This window comes from Schistocerca serialis, chromosome 8 (genome assembly GCF_023864345.2).
Source record: "Schistocerca serialis cubense isolate TAMUIC-IGC-003099 chromosome 8, iqSchSeri2.2, whole genome shotgun sequence".
Classification (NCBI taxonomy): domain Eukaryota; kingdom Metazoa; phylum Arthropoda; class Insecta; order Orthoptera; family Acrididae; genus Schistocerca; species Schistocerca serialis.
The window spans coordinates 223,607,331-223,613,715 of record NC_064645.1 but is presented as its reverse complement, the minus strand read 5'-3'; the positions used below and the strand labels follow the sequence as shown (position 1 = coordinate 223,613,715).

Sequence of the window (6,385 nt, the reverse complement as noted above, 5' to 3'; positions counted from 1 at the left end):
AGTTCTAGGGAAGTCCCATAGTGCTCAGAACCATTTGAACCATTTGAACTTATCATAGCTGCACTTTTAGCTGAAATCTGGACCTACAATAAAAGAAAAAGAAACAGATGATATTACTCCAGGCGCTGACCTTCTTCTGTCCTGGGGTTCATCACAGTCACAATCATTGGCAGTGAATCGAACATGAAGACGTTATTCGTTGTAGCGGCTGCTATTCTGTAGTCATGATCACTCTGTATGATCACAATCACGGGATCTGTTTTACTATTCGTAATTGCTTCACAATCGACTGTATAACAAGTCGTATGTTGTTATCAACTAATGATGACACAGTTTTGCGTAACCACTGGTGTGTGTTCTCTTACATTCTAAATAATTGTAGATAACTTAGAACAGCTCTCATGTACTTTGATTCAAATGGCTCTGAGCACTATGGGACTTAACTGCTAAGGTCATCAGTCGCCTAGAACTTAGAACTAGTTAAACCTAACTAACCTAAGGACATCACACACATCCAATCCCGAGGCAGGATTCGAACCTGCGACCGTAGCGGTCACGCGGTTCCAGACTGTAGCGCCTAGAACTGCACCGCCACCCCGGCCGGCTCTCGTGTACTTTTATTAACAACATACGATTGGTTGCCTTATAATCGATCTGTGAGATAAAAATTTTCGTTCCAGATGTGTATTACTTCATTATCCGCAACTGTATATTCACTTGCTGCCACAGATGTCAAATGATGATGTAGTTTGGTGTAACCACTGTCATCTGTTCCCTTGTTGTTGTGCATAATTGTGTCGATAACTTTGGTTCGGTTGTAAAGTTAACGTTTTTGGATTAATTGCGCTCTTTAATAGCGGGTGGTTATAATTAACTTTCCCTACTTAACACGTGCCAACGGCCGTGCCGCAGTGGTAACACCGGTTCCCGTCAGATCACCGAAGTTAAGCGTTGTTGGGCTGGGCTAGCACTTGGATGGGTGACCATCCGGTCTGCCGAGCGCTGTTGGCAAGCGGGGTGCACTCAGCCCTTGTGAGGCAAACTCAGCAGCTACTTGATTGAGAAGTAGCGGCTACGGTCTCGGAAACTGACCTACGGCGGGGAGAGCGGTGTGCTGACAACATGTCCCTCCTCATCCGCACCCAGTGACGCCTGTGGGCTGAGGATGACACTCTGGCCGGTGGGTACCGTTGGGCCTTCATGGCCTGCTAGGACGGAGTTTCAGTTTTTTACTTAACACGCTGTAACATGCAAACTAATTACTGTACAAGTACCAAACTTGGTAGCATTAATGTCCTGAGTATAGGGTGCGTGATATTCATGCGTCACAGGGCAACCGTCGAGTCCCAATTATGGTCAGCAGGAGCCGTGATCAGTCATTATGATTCATAAACTCATCCCGTGGTCTAGGGATAGCGTCTTTGATTCATAATCAAAACGTCTTCGGTCCCGGGTTCGATCCCCGCCACTGCCTAAATTTTGATAAATAATCAGCATTGGTGGCCGAAGACTTCCGGCCTAAGAAGTCAGCCTCATTCTGCCAACGGCCTTGTCAAAGAGGGCGGAGGAGCGGATAGAGGTTCAGGGCACTCTCTTGTCCTAGGGGTGGGAAATTTCCCCTAAAGGCGGAAGAATTAGCAATGATCAACGACATGAGGATTCAGAAGGCAATGGAAACCACTGCATTAAAGACACGTAACGTGTATGCACAGGACATGTGGCCTGTAATTGAAGAAGTGTCATGATGATCTCTCCATTGGCAAAAGATTCCGGAATAGTCCCCCATTCGGATCTCTGGGAGGGGACTGCCAAAGGGGAGGTTACCATGAGAAAAAGATTGATTCTACGAGTCGGGGCGTGGAATGTCAGAAGCTTGAACGTAGTAGGGAAACTAGAAAATCTGAAAAGGGAAATGCAAAGGCTCAATATAGATATAGTAGGGGTCAGTGAAGTGAAGTGGAAGGAAGACAAGGATTTCTGGTCAGATGAGTATCAGGTAATATCAACAGCAGCAGAAAATGGTATAACAGGTGTAGGATTCGTTATGAATAGGAAGGTAGGGCAGAGGGTGTGATACTGTGAACAGTTCAGTGACCGGGTTGTTCTAATCAGAATCGACAGCAGACCAACACCGACAACCATAGTTCAGGTATACATGCCGACGTCGCAAGCTGAAGATGAACAGATAGAGAAAGTGTATGAGGATATTGAAAGGGTAATGCAGTATGTTAAGGGGGACGAAAATCTAATAGTCATGGGCGACAGGAATGCAGTTGTAGGGGAAGGAGTAGAAGAAAACGTTGCAGGAGAGTATGGGCTTGGGACGAGGAATGAAAGAGGAGAAAGACTAATTGAGTTCTGTAACAAGTTTCAGCTAGTAATAGCGAATACCCTGTTAAAGAATCACAAGAGGAGGAGGTATACTTGGAAAAGGCCGGGAGATACGGGAAGATTTCAATTAGATTACATCATGGTCAGACAGAGATTCCCAAATCAGATACTGGATTGTAAGGCGTACCCAGGAGCAGATATAGACTCAGATCACAATATAGTAGTGATGAAGAGTAGGCTGAAGTTCAAGACATTAGTCAGGAAGAATCAATACGCAAAGAAGTGGGATACGGAAGTACTAAGGAATGACGAGATACGTTTGAAGTTCTCTAACGCTATAGATACAGCAATAAGGAATAACGCAGTAGGCAGTACAGTTGAAGAGGAATGGACATATCTAAAAAGGGCAATCACAGAAGTTGGGAAGGAAAACATAGGTACAAAGAAGGTAGCTGCGAAGAAACCATGGGTAACAGAAGAAATACTTCAGTTGATTGATGAAAGGAGGAAGTACAAACATGTTCTGGGAAAATCAGGAATACAGAAATACAAGTCGCTGAGGAATGAAATAAATAGGAAGTGCAGGGAAGCTAAGACGAAATGGTTGCAGGAAAAATGTTAAGACATCGAAATAGATATGATTGTCGGAAGGACAGACTCAGCATACAGGAAAGTCAAAACAACCGTTGGTGACATTAAAAGCAACAGTGGTAACATGAAGAGTGCAACGGGAATTCCACTGTTAAATGCAGAGGAGAGAGCAGATAGGTGGAAAGAATACACTGAAAGCCTCTATGAGGGTGAAGATTTGTCTGATGTGATAGAAGAAGAAACAGGAGTCGATTTAGAGAAGATAGGGGATCCAGTATTAGAATCGGAATCTAAAAGAGCTTTGGAGGACTTACGGTCAAATAAGGCAGAAGGGATAGATAACATTCCATCAGAATTTCTAAAATCATTGGGGGAAGTGGCAACAGAACGACTGTTCACGTTGGTGTGTAGAATATATGAGTCTGGCGACATACCATCTGACTTTCGGAAAAGCATCATCAACACAATTCCGAAGACGGCAAGAGCTGACAAGTGCGAGAATTATCGCACAGACAGTTTAACAGCTCATGCATCGAAGCTGCTTACAAGAAGAATGGAAAAGAAAATTGAGAATGCGCTAGGTGACGATCAGTTTGACTTTAGGAAAAGTAAAGGGACGAGAGAGGCAATTCTGACGTTGCGGCTAATAATGGAAGCAAGGCCAAAGAAAAATCAAGACACTTTCATAGGATTTGTCGACCTGGAAAAAGCGTTCGACAATATAAAATGGTGCAAGCTGTTCGAGATTCTGAAAAAAGTAGGGGTAGGCTATAGAGAGAGACGGGTCGTATGGAATATGTACAACAACCAAGAAGGAATAATAAGAGTGGACGATCAATAACGAAGTGCTCGTATTAAGAAGGGTGCAAGACAAGGCTGTAGCCTTTCGCCCCTACTCTTCAATCGGTACATCGAGGAATAAAAAAAGAAAGGTTCAGGAGTGGAATTAAAATACAAGGTGAAAGGAAATCAATGATACGATTAGCTGATGACATTGCTATCCTGAATGAAAGTGAAGAAGAATTGAATGATCTGCTGAACGGAATGAACAGTCTAATGAGTACACAGTATGGTTTGAGAGTAAATCGGAGAAAGACGAAGGTAATGAGAAGTAGTAGAAATGAGAACAGCGAGAAACTTAACATCAGGATTGATGATCACGAAGTCAATGAAGTTAAGGAATTCTGGTACCTAGGCAGTAAAATAACCAATAACGGACGGAGCAAGGAAGACATCAAAATCATACTCGCTATGGAAAAAAGGCATTTCTGGCCAAGAGAAGTGTACTAATATCAAATACCGGCCTTTATTTGAGGAAGAAATTTCTGAGGATGTACGTCTGGAGTACAGCATTGTATGGTAGTGAAATATGGACTGTGGGAAAACCGGAACAAGAGAATCGAAGCATTTGAGATGTGGTGCTACAGACGAATGTTGAAAATTAGGTGGACTGATAATGTAAGGAATGAGGAGATTCTACGCAGAATCGGAGAGGAAAGGAATATGTGGAAAACACTGATAAGGAGAAGGGACGGGATGATAGGACATCTGCTAAGACATGAGGGAATGACTTCCATGGTACTAGAGGGAGCTGTAGAGGGCAAAAACTGTAGAGGAAGACAGAGATTGGAATACGTCAAGCAAATAATTGAGGACGTAGGTTGCAAGTGCTACCAGTCAGTAGACTGATGACAAAAAAAAAAAATCAAAAAAATCACACACCTGACCGGTCGGAGTACACTTGTTGACTTGTCAACATGAGCTTGGACGAAAGGAGCAGTGCATTATTGGTGAAGCTCTATTATCAAAACATCAGTAATGCTGCAGCCGCACTTCGAGAATATCGCCGACTGAAAGGATTACGGAAGGGACCTCTTTCTCCACCTGCTGTGGGGAACAAGAATCAAATTAGAAGGAAGGTCAACATTGTCAGTAATTTTGATGATTTGTTAGCAGCAAAATCGATATTTCTATCACATAATGATCATCTTCAGTGCTTTAGCGTACAAATTAAAGCTCGTAGGCACTGGTGTCTTAGTTATTAGCAGTAGCAGATGCTATGAAACGATCACAATCTTAAAGGGTTAAAATTTATACAAAAACACTACGAATTTAAGCACCAATCCAATAATTAAAATGGCTAGCACTGAATTACTAAATAACGGCAAGTTTAACGTTGGAAGAATGTTAGAGGCATTACCGTCATTCACGATGGTACGTTTCACACGTTCTCCATTTCGATTAGGAACTGATGTCTTCTTTACGATATACTAAGGTGCACAGTCACACGGTCTAGTGATTAACCTATCGAAGTTCAACAGTGTTCGCTACAGTTTTACTCGTTGCCAGTAGCGGTACAAGGTAGGAATGGTCGGTGTTGTTCAGGAGATAATTGTTCGTGGGCAAGCAGAGATGCACTTATGGTCACCAGACGATTTTTGTAATTTTGGGCTTCTGTGTGACTGCCTTACATCCACCAGTCTTTGCTGAAGGCAGAGGCGTCCTTCTGCAGTGAGTGATCGAGACAGCCCCGCGGCAGGACGCGCGCGGAGGCGGCGGATGGGGTGCGGTCGCCGGCGCGGGCAGCGCCGCGGCGGACGGCGCTTTTTAATAAAACCTGCCCGTTATCTCTGCTTTAATTAAAAGCTGCGGAATGCGCCGAGTGTTTTTGCGTCCCTTGTCAGCCCGGGGCGGCTAATTACTGCGCGGCCGGAGACTTGGCCCGCCGCTGCCGCCGCCGCCCTCGTGCCGTCTCTGCCCGGCCAGCTCCAGCTGCCACTTGCTCACCTGTCGCCCTGGCTTCGGAATGCCTACGTCACCGCCACACTCTCCCCGTCTTATCAGCTCGACGACGAAATAACGCGCGCGACGCACATAATTTGGTTCCCGAGGTGCGGCGAGCCGCTACTGTACTCGGGAGATCCTTGCTGGTAGAACCCAACACGTCGTTATTAACGGAACAGAATCGATAGGTGTAAAGGTAACTTTGTGAGACGCCAAGGGAATGTCGTAGGGCAGTTACTTTTTACAACGCACAGGGTGATTCAGACATCCTACATGGGCTAGACACATTACTATTACCACTGCCTAAGTCCGACTTCCTGTAGGTGACAGCATTAGCAGTGGGCGCGTTCTAGGCAGATGCGGCAAACAGTGCAGTAATTATTGTAATGCGGAGGCCGTGCGATTTATCTGGCGTCCAGAGGGGCACGATCATCGGCTTTCAGGCCAAGGGTGGAAGTGTGGTATCATGGGTCGATACTACTCCACAGACGTTATGCTGTTGGCAACTGAATTGCAACATTCCATCCGCCAATAACAACGGTCACACAGGATCTTGCGGATCCAATGGTGCGCTCTTGCTGAGCCACGCCTCCAATGGCTCTGTACCATGAGTGCCCTCTGCGCCGGTGGCAGGTACTCAGCCCACTCGAACTTGGGACCTCTTTGCTAGGACACATTG

The 6,385-nt window shown here is 45.2% G+C and overlaps 1 pseudogene; it reads left to right on the top strand.

The window, feature by feature from the left end:
• Positions 1 to 893: 893 nt before the first annotated feature.
• On the top strand, positions 894 to 1,011 carry LOC126417909 (5S ribosomal RNA; annotated as a pseudogene).
• Positions 1,012 to 6,385: the final 5,374 nt, after the last annotated feature.